General features: G+C 36.4%; 1 protein-coding gene across 4 annotated transcripts in view; it reads left to right on the top strand.

Annotated features, from left to right (window-relative positions):
- Positions 1–22459, top strand: part of thrab (thyroid hormone receptor alpha b) — a 155999-nt gene that overhangs the window by 6854 nt on the left and 126686 nt on the right. For 2 of the 4 annotated variants that reach the window (XM_053511121.1, XM_053511118.1), the window contains exon 2: positions 13726–13789. The exons of the other annotated variants lie outside the window; for them this stretch is intronic. The gene's annotated coding sequence lies outside the window, so the exon portion shown is untranslated. The remainder of the gene's footprint in view (positions 1–13725; positions 13790–22459) is intronic. 4 annotated transcript variants of the gene reach the window in all.

Below are 22459 nucleotides of genomic sequence, written 5' to 3'. Positions count from 1 at the left end.
TACTCCCCTCCCCCTGAGTAATAAATCTTTAACTGTGGAAAATTGTAGATAGCTACAATTATTATAATTTTTTTTATTTTTTTTATTTCTTTAAAAAAAATCTTTCTTTTAATCATAAAAAAATTAAATTTTATGAACTTTCTTTTTTGTCCAGATGTGAATTATCGAGCAGTTTCTCAAGACAATCTCAAGGTCTTCTGTAGGTCGAGTCACTGAATCATCAAACAAATCAGTTTTTTAATTCAAATTGTTTAAAAGTTAATCAGGTAAACCTACAAAAGGGTAAACCGTTTAGGGGTCTGAGGCCTTTCTGAAGACCTGCAGTGGTTCAGCACTCTTCTTAAATTTGTGTACATTTTAAACCTTCACCAACATACTAGCTGAAACATTTAATCTTATTTATGTAGAGCACAAACTGGGCTTTCATAATGTCGCGGATGTGAATATATGTCGTCAGATTTATGTGTAACTTTTAAACTTGTGTCAAACTGTGCGCACAAAAAAAAAAAAAAAGGGGGAATAAAGAAACCTGGCAGATTGTTTTAAACACAAAATTGTCAGATTTCTTAAAATGCACTACAGCTTTTTCAGAGAATATAAACCACTTTGTTCTTCGCGCAACGCGTGTAAAAAAAAAATACTCTCGTTTTGCAGGAGTATTAAGGATTCCATAAGGATTGAATTCTCCCGCCTCAGACAGAGGCTCGGCGCGTTCATAAAGCAGAGCTGATAATTGATTTGCAGCTCTCCGTGTCTAATAGTTTGCCAGACAGCCTATTACATTTCCACCATTTGGAATATTATCTTTAGTAATAACTTCAGTAGATAATGTGCGCCGAAATGGATGGAGGCAGATTTGGCAGAAAATCAAAAGCCTCATTCACTAATGGAGGCGTCCCATTCTGACGGTGCGATAGAGGCTAATGAGCTCTTGCGAGGGAAAGGGCGCCGCCGAGACGCGCGCGTGATTTGTGGTGAAGGGCGGCGCTGAGGAGTTAACGCTCCCAGCCATGGCATTCGTCTGCGTCTCTCGGCTGAAGCTTCCTGTCGAGGAGACGATCTTGGTGTGAAGATTCCGGATCGTTCCGAGCGCCTTAATAGATGTTAGTGTCACTTTACAATCCTACGTTCATTATTAGATGTAGACACACACACACACACACACCACTGCCAAGTTCACAATTACTGTGAATAGAAATATAAGCGATTCTGGTGCTGGGTAAACAGCGGTGCAGGAGCGTTTTTTATTTTTTTCCATGAGAGGCGTTATATTTACGCTGCGCTGATGTCACAGAGGGATCGTTTAACCGCAGTTGTAAGGGTTTAACAAGATAATGAGGGGAATTACAGTAAGCGCCGCGCTGTTGTGATTCTTGTCAAGACTGTAACTGATTTCCTTCTGTTTGTGTGTTAAAGCACGTTGCATTAGCAGTGATTTTAGGCCTCTGTTATGCAAAATCTACCGTTTAGTCATTTTCAGACACTGAGGTGTCGTGTGGGAGTATAAATGTTGTTTTATTTCTATTTGCTGAGGTTTAATCGCGTTAATCAGGTTTCATTCTGCCTAATGTGACATCATATAAGAAGAGCCCCTCCCCTAGATGGTTGCTTAGCAGTGGTTTCAAAAATGCATTTTCTAAAGGGGTATTTTAGCTAGAGTATTTGCGTACACACACACACACTCTGAAGGGGTCTCTGAGACCTGTGTTAAGTTGTTAAATAGTAAAATACGCGAACTTTAAAATATCTGCACACTAGTTTTTATTGTTAAAGAAATAGTAAAATACGGGACCTTTAAAAGATCTCAACAATGTAGTGTTCATTGTTAAGCAAATAGTAAAATATGGGACCTTTAAAATATCTGCATACTGTAGTATTTATTGTTAAAATTTTTTTTTAAATATGGGACCTTTAAAATATCTGCACACTGTAGTGTTTGTTGTTAACTAAAAAAACTTTTAAATGTGAAGTAAAATACAGGACCTTTTAAAATATCCTTTCAAAAGTTTTAAAAACTGATAGAGAGACTGACTGAGAGACTGATACACAACACTAACACTGGAGACTCCTTACGTAAATGTCCCACAAATCTTTCCTCACCGTTTCGCCAACGGTTACTTGTTTGATGGACTGTCGCTATGGAAACAGTGTTATCAGAAAACTCATTCAGCGCCTCTCCCTGGCCGATCGGAATCGCATACGGTAACGGCGCGAAACAAAACAACGCACCGCACAGCCTCAGACCTTACACACGTCGCTGGAATGAGTGATCGCCCTCGAGAAAGCACTTTGATTTTTATCACAAGCTCGCGGGCCCCTTAACAGGAAACAGGCTGCACAGAAGAGCGAGGCAACCAGTGAAAAGGAAAGAAAGAAGAAAAAAAACTGAAGAGAGACTGCACACAATGCCTTTGATTTGAGCGCGGCACGGAGCCCCGCTCACGTTTATTCAGCAATCCGTGGAGTCGCTGCCAGAGCTGGCAGGAGCTGCTACAGTGAATCGCACGTACGAGCCGATAAAGTCCGGCGGCCGGGCCTGGCACAGAGCGGCACAGAGCGGCACAGAGCAGGTCGGGTTCGTTAACCGAGGGTGAGGAGATCACGTGGACGGTCAGACCTGCACACAGGAAACAGGAACTTTCACAACCACAACAACACACATGCACACACTTACACGCACACACACACTGGGGTAAATCCTGGATGTGTCTTCAGTGGGTGGAGATCCTGTGGAGATCCTGATGCAGCTGTTTTTGGTTTTGAAACATAAGAAATTATTCTCTCTGTGTGTTTTTCTTATTATAGAAACACAGTCTCTCATGCTGCTGTATTTTAATTGAATAATGAACTTTTTCCTCTACATTGAGATAAAGTTGTGAGATATATTTTGTTCGGTCATTGATGTATCGTTCCACTGAGCCCAAAATAAATTGTGAAAACTATTAGTTAATTAATATATATTTGCATCTGATGCTGGTAAAATGTGCCGTTCCACCATAATCCTACAGGTGGCGTGCTCTAAAGTATTCACACTGTGGCAGGCAGCACAGCGTTCTGTGTGGCAGAGCGAGTTTGTTTAGAGTTGTAACTAGAAAAACTAAAAAATATATCTTTATAAAGTAGTGATACTTTAAGAATCGCAATACTGAAGCATTTATTGTTAAACAGATGGTAGAATATGGGACCTTTAAAAACATCTCCGCGCTGTAGTATTTATTGTCAAACAAATACTAAAATATGGGACCTTTAAAAACATCTCCGCGCTGTAGTATTTATTGTTAAACAAATACTAAAATATGGGAAGAATTTCGACAATGTACTATTTGTTGTTAAACAAATATTGAATACGGGACCTTTAAAACATTTTCACACTGTAGTATTTAGTGTCAACATCAGAAAATAAATGAATTAAGATATTTCTAAAAAATTAAGCTGTATTTCAGTACTACAGTTATATTTAATTTTAAAAGCTTTAATTTATTTCATAAAACATCAACTAAATAACATGAATTAATGTTAAATGTCATTACAAAACAAAATACTTCAAAACAGGTACATATAACTTACATAAAGTGAAGGATCCTTTGTTCGTTCTCAAGTTTATTATAAAAATCTGAGCGTCCCGTCTCGTACCGGGGTTCGCTCCTGCCTTTACGTTAAGTTAAATGTTATGTTGTTTTTAGATAGGAATGTGAATGTTTATATAGAAGGCGAATGAGATGGAAAGAACGCACACGGTAACACAAAACAGTGCTACAAAGTGCTGATAAACTCTCGAGTTATTACTTAATTATTCGTCTCGAAACCTTTCATGAATTATTCAGTAACTGGAGCGAAACTAGCGGTGGGAATAAAAAAAACACCGTGCATTCTGGGTCTTGTGTACAAATCAGCTCAGGCATTCTTGGCGAGGTTTGTGCAACGGCTTAGGAATTTACATTTGCATTCAAACACTTGCGCTTGGCAGAGTTTTTTTTTTTTTTTTTTTTCGTCCAAAGTAGCTTCCAAGTCCGGAATCCAGAGCTGTTAGACTGCGAAGAGTAAAAACGATGTAAATAAACACACTCACACCATCAGCACTCTGCTTTCTGCTTCATTAGAATCAAATCCAGGAAGCACTGAGCATCCACATTCCGCAGGCTGATGATTTCAGCTCCTATTTAAAAAATAATAATAAAAAAAAAAAAAAGGCGGGTGGGGACGGGACTTTACACAACAATGCGTTCTGGTAAAACGGCAGCTTCGTCCCTGGAGGATTGTACAGAATCAATACACAGAAAGAGTTTTATTTTTACTCAGCGCTCAATTAAAGGAGAAAGCCTTCAGGAATCATTGATTCTGACTAAAAGGAAGAAATAAAACCCCTAGTGTTGTGCTTTTATTGGAAACTAATCCTCAGTAGGGTGACATGATCCAGCGTGATGGAAATCTTGTGTTGTTCCTATGAGAGTGGAGTGTTTAAGTTTTGTTAATCTGGATTTTCTTTTAAGCTCAATAAAGTATCTATCTATCTATCCATCTATCCATCTATCTATCTATCTATCTATCTATCATACAGTAAGTCCCCGACTTAAGAACGAGTTCTATTTCAGGAGCACGTTTGTAAGTTGGATTAGTTCATAAGTCTGACAAAGTGAGTCTTAAACACCTTTGACACAAATATGCAACACGCACACACAGGTTTGGTGTTTTGGTTTTGCATTCCACGAGACTGCGTCTCCAAATCGCAATCGGAATCTTGGTTACACAGCGGGGTCAGCTAACCTCGTTTAAAGGCAGCCCCGGAAAGGTTTACTGTGCGCTTCAACGGACTCCATTTTGTCTTAGAGCTGTTTTCCACTGTATTGGACTGTGAACTCTGTTTTGTTGAGGATTTTCTGAAAATAGGATTATTCACCATCAGGACAGATTTACAGGACAGTTATTATCTATCATCGTGCTTCTGGACTGATTTATTGAAATCGTTGAGGCTGACTTATTTCTCCCGCACACATACAATCACACACACACACACACACACACACACACACACACACACACATATACATACACAACATACACAACATACACAACATTCCGGACTTATAATATTGTTATCTGGTCTATTTTTTGTACAATACACGTGAGCTACTTCCGTGATTTGTTTGCGTTTACGAATTTTCGTGGAAATCTGTGGATATTTGTAACTCGAATGCCTGTACATCCACTTTGTCAAACATGTTTATTTTAATGAATTATTAAGTCAGTATAAAAAAAAAAATCAAACATTACTATTCCAGCAAAACAACAAAAAAAAAAACATACAGGAAAATATCCTTAGGCCAGGAAACAAAAAGCATATTACATAAAGCATAAAACACTTTTTTAGATGAAAAAATAAATTACACTGATTATTATGTTTTTAATGTAGAAATCTTTTTTTTTTTTTTTTCATTTGTGTTGTGATTCTCTGTTGATTCGATGTTGTGGAAGAACCAAGAAAGCATTTCCTGTTTCTTTTTCTTTCACAACAGCTTTAAACTCTCCTGCCTTTATCCCTCATTTCTCTCAATAATAATAGACATTTTTTCAAAAAAAAGTTTCAACAAGTTGTGTAAAAGCTGTGATGATGAAGACGTTATAAATGTTATTTCCATAAATAACATTTACAGAAAACCTCACTACATCCTTGATTGTAATATGTTTTTTATTACTCTAATTAAATTATTTAGAGAGTAGAAACAATGTTGTATCCTATTGCTGAATTGACTTGACCAGTCAGATTTAAGAAATTGGCAGAATTGCTATATTTTACTGAATAAGGAGCAAAAAAAGGAGCACTACAAGAGGTGTTCAAGTCAAAGTGGGACTTTTGATTGTACAGAACACACAGTTTCACTAGTGCTTCAAGACCATCAAGGTAGAAAATTTTCTCGCCCGAGCAATGATCGTACCTCTGTTTTATTCACATCTGAAACACCGGCCTCCCAGGAATTCCTTTAAGTTACATTTCTTGAAACTGTGCTTGAAGTCTTCTGTAAATCCCAGGTCCCGGTTTGGCTTGAACGCCCGTTTGTACGACATGGTGTAATTTAACTAAAGTTACCAGTATGGGATGAGGCACTCCAGATATCCAGGCTGTATACAGCAGTCTTATTCCCATGCCCATCTGTGTTCTTTAATTAAAGACAACTTGACATTTTAGGAGTCTACAGAAAGCCTTTCTCGGTTCTTTACAGCTGGAAGTTATTTTCTGCTCCCTTAACACTCACTCAGAGCTCACACCAACCTCCAAGTCACAACCGACCGCAAGCGCCGGAGTCCCAAATTAACTGGGATATAAGTGTTTATCACCAACATCTTCATTAAAACTACATCAACAACAAGCCCAAAACCCTCGGAGTAGTTTGTAGTTTTTTTCTTTACTTTTTTTTATTTTAAGAAAGCTATTTACTCACAGTTCATCACATCACTGATATAATAATAATAATAATAATAATAATAAAAGTAATAAACAAATAATAGACCTGTCTGTTATAGGAAATAATTAATAATGATGCTGTGTGATGAAGCAGAGTCACTTTTATACATATGCAGTATAGTCAAAAAATTGGGAACAAATAGGGCTGTAGCTATCAAATATTTTAGTAATCGAGTATTCTATCAAAAATGTAATGGATTAATCGAGTAATCAGATAAAATTTACTTTTGCTTAATTAAACAGCAATGTAGAAAAATATTACAAAAGAGTATATATTACAATAAGTATATGAGAACCAAAGTTAATTGGTTTTCTTTTTAGAAAAATCTACTTATATATTTTTAATGCATACAGCATTTTATCAAAAATAAAAATTTTTGTGCATTACAGTGCCATACATTTTTATTTTAAAGCCTTTTCTCAAATGCCAAAAAAAAAGTTTTTTCAGATGACTAAGTTTAAAAAAAGAATAATAAGGCTCACATTAAATTGAATAATTATACAAAAACACTTAGGTGTGCAACCTAACTTATAGGACTAAAAGTTTCTAAATCTACAGCTCAGGCATAACAGAAGCCTTTACTGACAATTTGTGTCGTTTTCGCTTGCCGGTTTCTTCATCTCTTGGCTCTGACGGATTGCATCCGAAAGCACGCTGTGTCACGCCAAACTAATAATTGGGGAAAAACATAACACAAGCTTTTAAAATTAATTAAAAGAAGCTTCGAGGCAGAAAATTTGCCTCGATCATTTTTTTTGTAATCGAATTACCCGAGTTACTCGAGGAATCGTTTCAGCTCTAGAAACAAGTTTGGTTTTATCTTCTAAATTCTATGAAATAACAAAAGTCAGTTGTTATTTTAAGACATGAAGGTCAGCTATTCTGAAACAGTTCTCACAAGAACAGTATTGTGTCGAGTGCGTTTGTAGAACCCATCAAGCTCCATGACGGAACTGTCTCTCATGAAGACCTGCTCTGTTAATCAAGACCACAATGTACCTCTGCTGCAGAGGAGAAGTTTATTTAGAGTCACCAGCCTCAGAAATCACCAATTAACAAACAGCACCTCAGATTAGAGCCGTTATGAAGCTTTACAGAGCAGAAGTAGCAGATAAACATCTCAATATCAACTGTTTCAAGGAGATTATTGTGTCTTTGGATAAACGTCTTCAGTATTGTTTTAAGTGTAGAAAGAAATAAAAATCAGGAACGACCATAGAGTTAAAAGGGGTGTACAAACTTTTGACTGGTAGTGTTGTCTCGACTGTTTGTCGAGAATGTGTGTGTGTGTGAGGGACCTGTAGATCGAGTTATTGGTTGAGCTCAGATGTTTGTCATGGCTTATTGCGTGAAACGTTGACATTTTGCATGTTTGTGTCTGTCGGATCTGAATTGTCTGTCAGTAGCTGGATGCAAATCACATGCAAATGCGGGGGCCGGAGAATTGATTTATTTATTCATTTTATTTATTTGTTTATTTATTTTCTTTGCAGGTGTTTTTGGAAAGAATACAACAGTTTTTTAGATTTTATTCTGTGTAACCGGAAGACAAAGCACATACCTCAGCACACCAGGGATACGAAAAAAACAACATTACATGGCGTTCATTTAGTTATTCACCTGTTACACCGTGTGGCCTTTGGCTTTCCAGCTATTCAGCAGGTTAAGACGGTAATCATGGCTTTGTACCTCCTGTGTCAGATACACACATCTGTATTATCACAGGATCAGACAGGAGTCGAATCGGACGTGTGGTGAGACTCGCCGTATGTAAATCGTTATTGTCTGCGTTTGGACCCCACAGGGCTTCGAGGCATCAAAGGAAAACCTTTGTCTACTTTATCATTTAAATTACTTTTAACTAATAATTATCTCCTTTGTGTAAAATTAGTTACTTCATGCTTCCTGTTTGTTTAACATGATTTAAAAATGATTTAGAATGGTTTATAAATCATAATAATCTGATTATGTACCTGAATGCACTAGATGATCATGTTTTTTTTTTTGTTTTTTGTGCTTTAACGAAAGGGGGCACAAACTTTTGCACCAGCATGGCTGTGAAATCTTTTGGAATCAGGCAACACGTTTTTGATTTTTAACCGTAATGTTGTTGTCACACAGGTTTCTAGTTTTGAAAATACCTCAAAGTAGACCTTGCAAAAGTTTGTATCCCCTCCCCCAATGGCTTCTGAGAATGTAAATCATATCTTTAACTTACTGACTTGTAAACTGACATAATTTTATTTATTTCCTACAATCTTATAATAATTCATTTCGCAAAAGTCTTTTTCATTTTAATTAGTGACAATAAAGCAAATACCAAATATTTAGTTTTTCTTTTTTTAAAGTGAAAATTTCCTGTTGTAAGGGTGCACGAACTTTTGCACTCAACTCTATTTTAAGCCAGAGGTGATTGTCAGATAACGCTGATAACTGAGTGTAGCAGTTTGCACATGCAAGGTTTAGGTGTAGGAAATAAATCTTGGTGGTAACTAAGTGCAAAGATTAGTACACCCCATGGTTTCTGAATGCAGAAAGGTAAGATTTATTCATATATATTTTTGGGATAACCTTGTTTCTTATCTGTAGAACCTCTTGTTGGTTTAAAATAACATTGTCAAATTGCTTTATCATTTTGTTCAATGAGTATGCAAACTTTTTTTTATGTAGCGATGGAATTTGCATGTCTCTAATTTCTCGGTGAAGAACTGAGATGTTCCTCAGGTCTCCTTATTGTTCGTGCTAATACTTGTGTCCTAAGGGTATGCGAACATTTGAACCGAAACTGCTCAGGGAACAAGATTTTCTACTGAGTGCACGGAAGAAAGAAATAAAGAAAAAAAAAGAAAACTGTAGCTTAATTTACTTCTGATCTGCTAAAATTCTGTTTATTCTTCACTACTGTTATTTTAACACACGTTACTTGGCCACTTTTCTCACTAAACATCTAAACGTAGTGCGTTCCACATACCTGCGTGAGCTGTTACTATAGCAACGGTAACGTCTAAAAACAAGCACATTCACATAGACCTACGATTTGCAGTTGCATGACTGTTAGAGCTGCTGCTTTGAAAAATTTATCAACACCTTGTGTAACACACACACACGCAAACAAAACCAGGGTTGAAAGAGGTCCTTCTGGTAACTGTTATAGACACACACCCACACACACACGTTTTAGTGATTGATACTGACAAACCAGTCCGTGTACATGTGTGTGTGTGTGTGTGTGTGTGTGTGTGTGTGTGTGTGTGTGTGTGTGTGTGTGTGTGTGTGCGCTGATCCGTGTGATGAGCGACGAGTCCAGACTCACAGTTCATGATTAATGCTTTATTGCCGATGCAGAGACGTGTGTATGTTCTACACCGCTCATGTTAAGCACCTTGTCGGTTTGTTAGGGTTTGTCACAATGTCGGTCATGAAGCCAGGAGTTCACCTCATGTAATGGACTTCTTTATTGGTTCTAACAGTTTGTTTTACATTTATATATAAATGTCACATAAATACATTTGGAAAATGAGGGAAAGTAGAAATACGACACTTGTTAACTAGAAGGTAATAAATCTGTAAGGATTACTCAGGATTAGCGTTTGAGTTTCTTTTGCTCAGCGGGATGGTAAAATTGTGTGTGTGGAATTTAGTTTAATGTGTAGAGCTGTGACGCGTGGGTAGAATGTTGATTGGATTTGATTAGTTCTTAGGCATTGCAATTTTTTTTTTTTATTCGATTCAGTAGCACTAGAGATTACTGATCGATGTGTCTCGAGCAGCTGCTGTAGATTCCTTGAAGGTTTTAAAGTATTAAGAACTAAAAGTATTTAATAAAGAGTAGAGTTGGAGGAAAATTTATTGACTTACTTATTGCGATTCCTTTGATCTCCTCACTGGAGCTTTCAAAAATGACTTATTAATATTTGTTTGCAGTTGAGGTAGTGAAATATTGCAGTTCCTTTATGATCTTAAAGATGACGTGTTATAAACTATTCACACATTGGTGGTAGTAGCAGGAATTAATTATTTAAGTTTTTTTCTCCAAATATAAAAACAAACAAACAATTGAATTGGCATATTTATAAAATCTTGATACTTCTAGAATCGCAATATAAATCAAATCGCCGTATAGATAGCATGATGATAGAAACTGTCTGTCCTGTAAAGCAGTCCTGATGGTGAATAATCCCAAATTTGGGAAAAAAAATCACAACAAAACAGTTGTTCACACTCCAATACAGTGACAAAATGGTGTCCCTTGCGATTTAAAGACGCAGAGAGGACACTTTAATGTGTGTGTTCATTTCCTTAGGCGCGATTACAGTCTGTGGGGAGAGTGGACAAAGATTTTGTCAAGTGGATTGGTATGCTTTACATTGTATATTCGTGTAAACGGTGTACAAGACTTACTTTGTCCCCGACTTATGAACAAATCCGACTTATGACTATGATCCTGAAATGGAGCTCATTCGTAAGTCGGGGACTACCTGTCCAAATCGAATTGCCGCGTAGGTATCGTAACGACATCGTATCAGGTCGGCCCTGGTGATTTCCATCCTTACTGTGTAACTTGCGCTGTTCATAATTTCACAGTCACAGTCTTTACTTTCTGCTCCACACTCAAACACTCATAAACTTAAAAGAAGAAGAATGCAATAATCCTAAAAAACGTGAGTACCTAAAGGGAAGTGCTATTGCGAAAGCTGTGGTGCATTTTTATTTTGCTGAGAATTTATAAACTTATAAACTAGAGGATTTTGTAAGTACTTATCATTACTTACTTAACATTTGTAAGTTTATCAAAATAATTCAAAAGATTTTTTATCAATTCTGAATTTAAAAACTGACCCAGAATTGATTTAATTTCAATTAACTGAAGCGACCAACAAAAGATCAATTAAACGGCATAACGGATAACGTCACACAGATCTGTTAACGTTTTATGAAATATATCCTAATAACGTGTTTTAGCTTGTTTAGGCTTGTGTCAACTAGCTGGACTGGATTGTTGATCTTGGATTTGATCGTCCAAAGAATGCCGTTCTTTCCGAAGGCGGCAAGATTACAGGATCAGGCCTGCTTCAACGTTAATTATGTCAGAACGCACAAAGGGACGCTCGCACCTATGCGAAAAAATGTGCGTATTAGTGTAAACTTGGAAAAACGTAAATGAGCAGAAATTAAATACGCACAAGCTTTATGATTTCATGACTTTGATGTGATATCCCATCACCACACTGCTGCACAAACCGCACTGTGACGAGAAGAAAGAACTTTTTAAAAACTTTTTCTAACTTGCTAATCATGGATTTAAACAAAAACTTTTTAAGTGATTGTGATTAGCAAATGTTATGCACAACAGTTTTATTATTACAGTGGAATTTTAAATTTAAAATTCTAATTAAATTTAAATTAAAATTTTATTTGTCACATACACAACCATACACAGTATGATATGCAGTGAAATGCTTGTACGACCGCCCGCGACCTGAAATTTGAAAATTAAAATGTACAATCTGTGCAGTAATAAAATTTAAATAGTGTACAGGCCAGGGGTCTGCAACCCGCGGCTCCGCAGCCGCACGTTTTTCTTACATCCCTCTGGCTTTGGAAAAAAAATAATGAGTATTTAATTTAAATTTATTAAATTTTTTATATTTTTTAAATTATTTTAACTAAATATATATATATATATATATTTTTTTTTTTTAACTCCGGTTAATTTTTGACTGCACACTCCAGTACATGCGATAAAAGATAAGGTGGATAACTTAAGTTAATTTTTTTATTTCATAAATACGAGTTGGTCTCAAAAAGACATTAAGTATTTTATTTAATAGTAACCTTTACCCCAACGTTTTTTTTTTTTTTTCCCGAGTTCGCAATGTTTTTGTTTCATGCAGAAATAAAATATATTTTTCTCTGTAGCAGTTCATTGATTTTATAAATATAACACACTATAGTTTTTTTATACATAGCATAAAGGTCAAAATATATATACACACACTGTTATCTTTATTTTAGACGCCAAAAGGGGTTTCGTGTCTCCCAGTGTTTTCTTTCCTGTGGGAAACGGGTCCAGATGACTCTGTGTGTTTAAGGTTGCCGACCCCTGGTGTAGGTTATGGTATAATGACATTAACAATAAAAAAATAAATATTTTAAATGACATTGAAGATGATAAGAATAATTTGTTAGTTTATGTAAAATTGCTCCAAAGCTACAATCAGTATTTCGCATGAAGTCATCTATTCTTCCAAACCGGCTGGATCCGGTCGAAGAGACGTCTTCAGTGCTCTGGTGTCACTCGCTCAATCCCTGTCTGCTCGACTCCTTCAAAGGAAGTTTTCCACAGAAGTTTTTTGTGCAGAATTGACACCCCAAGTTCAGAAAGTAAATGTCCTGTCACATATTTGTTCCAGCCAGGCTTAAAGTAATTAGTTACATCGCCTGTGTTTTTGTGAACAGGGGGAACTTTTAATACGTTGTCTTAATACTTTTGAACCCACACTGTAAGTGATACACAGAGGACCTGGTGAAGTGGTACTGATGTGTGTTCATGTCTGTCAAAAACAAACCAAGCTCCAGTGACATCATCTTACGGCGCTAAACGTCCAGTCTGTGACTAGTTTATCAGGATCTACTGCATGAACATGGACACTCCAGATATCGCTCCATTGTACTCCACCTTTCTTCTTCTTCTTCTTCTTCTTCTTCTTCTTCTTCTACTTCTAACCTAACCAAGGTGACGACCAGACACCAAAAAGGAAAATCTATAAACAAGGGAGGTATATAGACGTCCCGCTGTGGCTTTGTCTGGGTCACATCGGATGACGCGTTTCCTTTCAAATATGAGTTAGACGTCTTCAGAAGGTGCCCCTGCAGTGCGAGCGTGAAACACCCCGACCTTACAGAATCCCTGATTTCACCGAGGAGAGTGCGAGTTTGTGGAAGTGGAGGGGGGCAGGGATAAGGAGATGAGAGGAGATACCGGTCGTACATCAGAGGTGCATTCCTTTATCCGAGCGCGGTGTCTAAATGGTGTCCAGCTCTTACTGCCTCCCGCCCCGGCTCCTGCGAAGAGGTGAGAGCTGAGAGCTATTTGACTTGGCATGGGCCTCATCTTGGCTCCCACCCCAGCGGATCAGTCATAATGCTGGCCAGATTTTGTGTGCAAGTGCCTTTAATATAGCCCGTGTTCCTGTGGAGAGATGGGAAGATGTGTAAGCCTCATGCTGAAGTGAAAAGGGAATTTCCTTTTGTCTCATTTCAGACACTGGTCCCTGCAAAGACGTGGTTTGGCGGATGTGTGAATGAATGTCGTGTCATCTTTAAAGGTTAGAGCTTTTAACTTTGCTTCCATCTGATAGAAAAGCAGAAAGTTTAAGAGAAAACCTTGCTGTAAATTACAGTTGTATGCGGACTGCGGTAGATGATGCCGGGTAACAACCTTTTTGTCAGGAAGCACCACTTGTAAAGTCCGCTGCTTTGCTCATAGCCTCATCTTACACTGCAAACAAGCTTAAATGACCATCTGTAGCAGCTTCACACATGCTTTCTGTGTGTGTGTGTGTGTGTGGGTTGAAGGAGTATGCATTCTTTTCACCAAGAGAGGATACCATCTGCAGGCAGTTTCAAGCCAATCTCATAGATCGTTTAGTTTCCCCTGCCTCACGTCCTGCAGCTCCTTATCCAAAACGTATTTTTAAATTAGTTTTTTAAAATTTCCGGTTCAAGGTATGTGAAACGTTTATTATCTGTCTTACTGTTCGCTATTGCAGCAAAACAGCCCAGAGTAGAATGATCGCCGAAGAACCGGATGGCTTTTTGATCCGGAAAAATATTTTGAAAGATCGGCCACCTCGCGGAGCAATGATTAAAACTTGGCGCGGTCGCACAAAAACTATGCCAGAAAAACGACAATTAATCTACTTCACCGTCATCCTTTTTTTCCCCTCTTTGTTCTAATGAAGTGCAATCCACTTTAAAGCTTTAAACTTTTATATAGATTTATACCTTTATAAATCTTTTTAATCTGTTTATACCTGTAGTTCTTTTAATTACGTTTTTGCTCATTCAACATTTATTTATATAAATAAAAAAACAATAATTTACTCTGGAACAACAAAAAAGTGTCGTTTTCTAAAAAGGTTCTACTCTGAGCCTTTGTTTAACAAATAACATTTAAAAAAGGAGATACATGTTTCTAGATTTCAAAAAAGTTATTTTAGTCAGAAATTAAACACTTTGACAAAGGTTTATCCATAAATTCTTTGGATGGTTTAGAGTTCTAGGCTTCCAAACCAAACAGGTTCTACATGAGTTCTCTGAAAACGCAAAACTAAAATTCTAAACTAAAGTTTAAGTTTTTAGATTTTAGCGGGTTTAAAAAACAAAAAACAACAACAAAAAAAAACTTTTATTAAAAAAAATTCAAGTTCCTAAATTCTTGAAGAGTTAATATGTTTAGTTTTCTGTTAAAGGTCTACTTGGAATTTTTTTTTGTTGTTGTTGTAGGACCACATGGAAGTCAAATTCAAGAAAACATTTTGAATGCTACATAGAAATTAGAGTTGTCTCCATTACAAAGTCTATAAACATTCTAAACTAAAGGGTTCCTCAGATGTTCTAAGCTCGGCATGTGAGTGTATACTTTTTACTGAAATCTTGCTTTCTGTAAGAATTCTTAAAGGTTCCTAGAGGAGATGTTGCAGCACGTTTTCAAATTGAACCGCTCAGAAAACATGACCTGTATACTTTGCCAAGCAGCTCTGAGGCTACTTTTTATTCCAAGAGTATCTGGTGTGAAAAAAAAGTGTATATTTTAGAAATGATTGCATGGAGAATGTTTTGTAAAAATCTAGAAATCTTATAAGGTAAAACTTTTTTGGTTTTGGCAAAAAAGGTTATATCTCGTATCAAGGTCATTTTTGAGTTTTACATGTAGGTATTTGGAAGACGTTCTTATCCCAAGCGACTTACAAAAGTGCTTTAAAGGTTATGTCATTGCACCTTTTTTTTTTAGGAAAGTTTCCTTGGAGATTCTCAAACCATCTCCTCAAACCATCTCTCTCTTCTCAGAAAAAGCAAAATTTCAGTATATACACGAATCCCAAGCTTGGAACCAACGAGGAACCCATTTTGTAAGGTAGTACAACTCTCCAAAAGGTTTTTTAACATTCTATATGGCCTGCTACAAAAAAAATAAAAATATCTAAGTAGAACTTCTACATAATTGTGACTACAATTATAATAAAATTCTAATTTAATTTTTATTTAAAAAAAAAGGTTCCTCAAGAGTTCTTTGAATGTTTTTTTTATTGGTTAATGTAGAAGTTCTACTTTGATTATTCTTTTTTTTCTGTTTTACAAATCCACATAGAAAGTCCAAGAACCCTTTGAAGTGCTGGATAAAAATTAGATAAGGGACTCTGAGATTCCTAGATGTTTTGAGAAATCTCTTCAAAGGAGAACTTTCTTCTTCTTCTTTTTCAAAAAATAAAAGGTTACTTTTTATTCCAAGCCTTTTTTTTTTTTTTAGCTTGTATTATTTAAACGTAATTGTATAACCATTGTTGAAATCTAGAACCATTAACAATTCAAAGCTCGTTTAAGGTTAAATGTTTTTCAATCTAGGGTGAAAGAAATCTAGGACCAGCCACCATTCAAGAAGGATGTTAAAACCCACTTTTTACAGCAGTGAGAGGTTGTTTGGTGCACTGGCTCTGTTTGTTGATGTCAATAACCGTGTTGCTTTGAACAGAGACATGAATTAGTCACAGTAAATCTCACAGCTAATGATCAGACAGGATTTAATTGGTGTCATCGTGTATCATAATGTTGTAGAATATGATTAGAACCGGCAGGGAGTTGCTTCCAAAGCTCCTGAGGGTTTCAAATCATCTCCAAGCCTCTGCTTGAGTTCCTTTGACCACTCGTTCATTCATAAGCCGCTGAATTTCACCCCAATCACACACAGCGGAGCAGAATAACCCAGACCTGACCCCATTCTCTCGCTTTTCCTCCTTATCTTTCTTTTTTTGTCTCTTGTCTGAATGAGAGCGCTTGGTGAGGAGATACTGCACTCTAGTCTCTTGGCTGAATTTCCGATTGGATCCCTGTGTCCATGTTAACACCCTACATCAGCACATGGCTCTCGAGGCTGGCTGAAACTTTTCCAACTAATCAAACAAAAGCATGCGAGATAACACTGTTGACATTATCTCCAGACAAAGTGCTCTGTATTCACCGCGTGAACTCACAGAAACGAACACACTTGTCGAGTTCTAGAAAAAAGCTGTAGTCCAATTCCAATGGATTTAATGTTGATTTTGTTATTGTATCCTGTCCTCTGTCAAAAGACAGGTTTTCATTCCTTGTCGTTTGTTGTTGTGATTGACAATTCTGATTGGTCAGAAGTGGTTAATTAATTTTCTGTTCTTGTAAACTGCGATATGAAACTATTAAATGTAATATTGTGTATTCAATCGCTTTTGTAAAAAATACAAGTAAACTAGCAAACTGGCTAGTGTTTTGGCAACATTAACCAGGACTTTTACAGTGAACTTGTTAAGCAAGACCTTCAGATGGGTCTCCACTATGGAGGACCAAAACTGTCAAAAGTAGGGAAAAAAGAATTGATCAAATTAAAATAATTAATAAACCTAGTGATGGGGAGGAATTGGACACGACTAAATTAGACAGAAAACCGGGGAAAAAATAGATATAATAAACATATGCACAGAAATTATATGATATATATAAATAAGATATAATTTTTCATTTAATTTTTCCTTTTTAAATGATTGCTGCCTGTTCACTTGTTTTGGTCCATAGTACTTGCACTGTGCATGCCCCACCCTCAAAAAGAATAAAATAAAAAAAATTTTAGTGAAGGCTGGGCTTTAAACAAGCTGATTAGAAAATATTTTCCCCTAATGTGACCTCATAAGATTATGCCCATTCCTGGCTTGTTCCTCACCTCTGCTGTTCTCTGGAGGGGCGTGGCTCAGTTGCAGTTCATTTACATAAACACTGAAATGACACACCTAGAAAAAGAGTGGGGAAAAAAGGCATTAAAAATGTATTATTTGAGGGGTGTTTCAGCTGTAGCCTTATTACAAACACTTTGGGGGGGTGAGGGGGGGTCTACCTGTTTTATCTTGTTAAAGGAATAGTAAAATATCAGAACGGTAAAATATCAGACTTTTAAAGCTTTGAACACTTGAGTCCACAAACGAGCTTAGAAGGACAATCTGTGTTCGCAAGGATTTGTGTTTATAAGGTTTATGACCCCTAAACTCACCAGCAGGAACCTTATTGATCATTAATACAGTTACAGTGACAATTAACTGCAGCCACAGACCTATATTTAAAACCCTAATGAAAGTACTTACTGTTTTTTTCTGTAAAATTAAGAAAAATAAAATATCCATTTTAAAATGGTCTAGTTTGCAAAAATGATGGCTACATCCGCCTCTGCGTCGACTTTCTGCACACTTTCTCAGGACTGAGTGAGTACTCATGGCACGCTGTATAATCTTTGTGTTTTCGTACCTGTCTTCAATATTATCAATTTTGCTTCAGTTTTAAGGGAATGAAGCCAAGCTTAATTTCTGTGATATAGATTTAGAAAAAGCTTTGAGAAGAACTGAAAAGTTAAGTTCAGTTAAGTTAAGCACCAGACCCTGTGTTACTGACCAACAAGTCAAATCTTTTCACTATTTACTAAGGCCTACCTGCCCTGCTGCACCTCAAGGGAAAAGAAAAGGGCAAAAAAAGGCAAACCAACAAAATGCAAATAGCGTCTTTCGAAAACATGGTGTCTTGTGTCACTGCGGCGGGATCCAGCACCCATTTAAGTGACCCACATAGTTTAACTTGATCCATGGCCTTCCCTTCTCATCTGACAGTAACCGAGAGCTTCCCATTCACATCAGCACATACAGAAGGTAACTAAGAACCAAGCTGCCAAGATGGATTTCCTCATCACCTGGGCCTTTTTAAAAGCCAGATGAAGTTACGGACTTGTTGCATTTGCGGTCGCTGTAAAACAAAACCGCTCGAAAATTCCCGGCTGACTTGACTTATCAAGAAGAACACCCGTACAATGCCGCAATGGCTCTTTAATTCACGGCCTGTACATCGACACCCTCTTGCAGGATGCGTGTCCGGAGATATACGGTAGCACTTGCTATTCAGCGACAAGATCAAAATGTGAAAGTTCACAAGATATCGTTTCGCCCTTTTGGCTTCGATTTCGGTTTTGTCCTCTGTCATACAGGTGGTCCGCGTGAACGTTAGACGCCTCTCAATCACGCTGACGGCGCTGGTCATCCGGCTCCCGTCTCCATCGCCCGCCACAGATGACCTTCTCCGTTTCATCCGCGCGCCTGTAAAAGGACATCGGGCTTTTTTCCTCTGTAATCGCCGAGGCTGAAATGTCATCAGATTAGTCATTCTTCAAAATCTGACCTATTCTTTATCAAATCCTTGGGGGAATATATGATGACCGCAGTGATTGGAGAACCGAGTTCAAATGTAGAAACCAAGAAACAAAAGTACAAATTTATCTTTTTGTGATCCTGAAGCTGGCGTAACTGTGATGTAATGATGCACTTTCACCAAAGACTTTGATAGTCGTTATCGTTATGTAAAAGATAAAACGGTACTTTTACGGGGAAATAATTAACAAACGCATTGTGTGATGAAGCCTTGGAGTCTTTTATTATATTTCTAAAATGTTGACTTTGTTACATTCAATTTTGTACAAAGTCCTTAAAAATAAGCGAGCTTACCTTAATATTTTCTTGTTTTCTAATTGCTTTAAATGATCATTCCCACAATATCCTTTTTTTTAGCAACCTTAAAGTTTTTTTTTTGTTCTTGTAAAAATTTAGATATTTGTAGAGATTATTGTTCACTTAAAACTGACCTAAATATTCATTTCGTTTATGATTTAAAAAAAATTGCGCATTAATTTACGCAAAAATTTACATTAAGATTTAAACTTAAATGAAATTATAAATATTCTAAATATAATTATTGCTATTTATAACAGTAAGTTTTAATTAAAACTTCACTTTTTTTATCTGTATAAGTAAAATTATCTTTCAATATAATAAGGAAAATTTTAGGTAGAAAAGCAAAACCATTTAGAAAATTCAAGACTTTTACGGTAATCCCATAACAACGCATAAAAAATATATAATTTTATATATATATATTTTTTGTAATGTCTTTTTGTTATATTAATTATGTCTTTTTGTTTAAGATTTATATTTGTTTGCTTTACCTATTTTTTATGTAGATATAATTAGAGCAATGTAAAATAAATAATTTTTTGCAATTCTTAATAAAAAAAGTTAAGGAATAATTTAAAAAATAAAATATAAATGTAAAAAATATTAATCATATAAATACATATACTTGAAAAGGTCTTGACCCCTCTTTTATTTCTTTATTTTTTTCTTTTTATTAAATAAAATTTAATAATTTAGTTTCAATAAAAGAAATGAAAACAATTTTTTTATGATACAACCCCATCAGCGACCTCATTTCCCCTCTCGTCTGTTCCAACCGCTCAGCATTCAGCATCAGCAGACAAATCAGAACTCTTCACTTGGAGAACTCTTCCTCAATGCTAAATTAAAAAACATACAAGATCATCTGACTTTTTAGAAGCAAAATATAAAGAAATGTATGTATTTTTTAAAAAGCAGTTGATGCGACATTTCACTTTAAGTTAACTGGGAACTTACAGTATGAGTAATAGTAATATACAAAAATAAACTGTTATACATTTTTCAGTTCCTAATTATTATATGCCACTGATTGTGGAAATGAGTTCGTGTCAGCGCTGAGATGTCTGCGCTGTGAAATATGAAAAAAAAAATTTATCTACAGAATGAGGCTTAAGATCTGGGTCGTGTCAATACTGACAGTAAACTGTGCAGCAAAATTAACAGCAGTCCTCTAGAACTTTGGCCTCGGCTTGAGGTGAGCGACCTCATGTAGGATTAAGTCAATAAGCCGTTTAGAGGCGGGAAGGTCACGTCAAACATGCCACCAGGTCAACTTTAACTGGATGACTTTCCAGTTCACACTGGAGACATGGTTCCTTATGTACCTTCCTGTCTTTTTCCTTCTGATAGAATGAGAAAGATACCGGTCACATTTAACTTAGAGAGTTAAATAATAATTCTCATTAAAATCTCTCTTTTAATAAGAGATCTAATGAGATTTATAGATTAGATTAGATTACATTAGATTCAACTTTGTCATTGTGAAGCGTAGATGTACAGAGCCAATGAAATGAAGTTAGCACCCAACCAGAAGTACTCAAATGGCCTGTTTACAATAAATAAATACAATGTGTTATACAAACAGAAGATGAATTTAATAATATAGTAACAGTGTATATAGTGATACAGTAGTGATACAGTATAACTGTGCAACATCGTGTAGTGAATGTGCTGTAGTAAACAGAAGGTACATTAGGTAATAAAGATGTGTAATAAAGATTAGGTAATAAAGATGTTGCAGTGGATTAGCATGTCTGGAAGCTTACACGCCCAAAAGTAGCAGGATGTTCAAAGGATCCTCCCGTATCTGGAAAGGCTCGTTAGAGGGTTAAAGGGTTGTCTTATTTGTATGGCATACACAGAATTAATACGGGTGGAATATACAGTAGTGCAATGATGAATGATAATTATTGATGGTGCAAAGATGCATAGTGCTAAAAACAAATAAATAAATAAATAAATAAAAAAACGAAGCAGTGCAATATAAACAGAGAGGGAATGTGTTAGCTAAACAGTTCAGTGCAGTAAAAATGCCACTTATAGGTAAGGAATATCACTTGGGGCATACTGTTATAGAAAAGTTATCATCTACATGGTGGTTAAGATTCTCAGTCATTCAGGTGAACTTATCTGAAAGTTGAGTCATGTCAAACTGGATGTGTTTCTTGTCCAGTAGAAACGTTTACTCATGCAGGTAGGTTCTTCAGTCCAAAATAAGTTCATCAAGTTCCTCGTGTTTAAGTTTTCCACGGTTAAAGGATCCTCCCGTATTTGGAAAGGCTCGTTAGAGGGTTAAAGGGTATATACAGTTTGTCGTGTTGCCAAGAAACCAACAGTGAAGCGCTAACACTGGAGACTCCTTCCGTAGAAAAACGCTTAACAAACACGCCCCCTTACAGAAAACTTCATCTTTTTAATTTATTTATTATACATTTTTTTAAATATATTTTTTATGAAATGTACAAGACCTACAAGTCCCTGTGTAACATCAACGCCTTCGGACCAATCACAGTCCAGAATTCAGCAGCACTGTACTACAGAATGACTTCCCCCTTCTGTCCTGTCCTTCACATAGTTTTTTAAAAAAAGAAAAAAAAAAATCTTGGTTGGCGTCCGATGTGAAGCGCGATTATCCAATCGGTTCTGCTCGTTAGAAAAAGCTGGCCCGAGACGATTTAACATCTTTTATCTGTGCTATTCGAGCATGTTGTAGATCGGCACAAGGGGGAGAAAAAAAAAACAATGGGGAAAAAAAAGGAGATCAACTTGAAAGTGTAATTCACCGTGTAGTAATCTGAGCTGTTTGAATTCGAGTCCTTGACGGGTCTGTGGGTATGACCTCATGGGCTCGTTTTTTTTCCCCGCATCACGTCATTTTTTTGGTGTAAAGCTGTGAGGAGTGCGCCAAAACCCAAGCATCATTTCCTTGTACGGTCTTTGGTTTCATGTGATGTAGAAATGAGGAGACAATAAAAAAAAAAAAAATCATATTCAACAGTTTTTTCGAACATTGCAACAAAAATAAAATGCGAAACACACCGCTTCAGTGTATTTTATTACAAATTCTGATCCCAAGGTTAAATATGCAGAACTTCAGGATTTACTTCGGGCTTTCTTTTCATCACTTGCTCTATGGATATAATTTTCCATGTGGCTTATATTACACAGAACATAATACAAAACCGTTTTTTTGCCTCCAGAGCG

Source organism: Clarias gariepinus, chromosome 14 (genome assembly GCF_024256425.1).
Source record: "Clarias gariepinus isolate MV-2021 ecotype Netherlands chromosome 14, CGAR_prim_01v2, whole genome shotgun sequence".
Classification (NCBI taxonomy): domain Eukaryota; kingdom Metazoa; phylum Chordata; class Actinopteri; order Siluriformes; family Clariidae; genus Clarias; species Clarias gariepinus.
The sequence above is the reverse complement of the archived record's forward strand: the minus strand, read 5'-3'. Positions and strand labels throughout refer to the sequence as shown.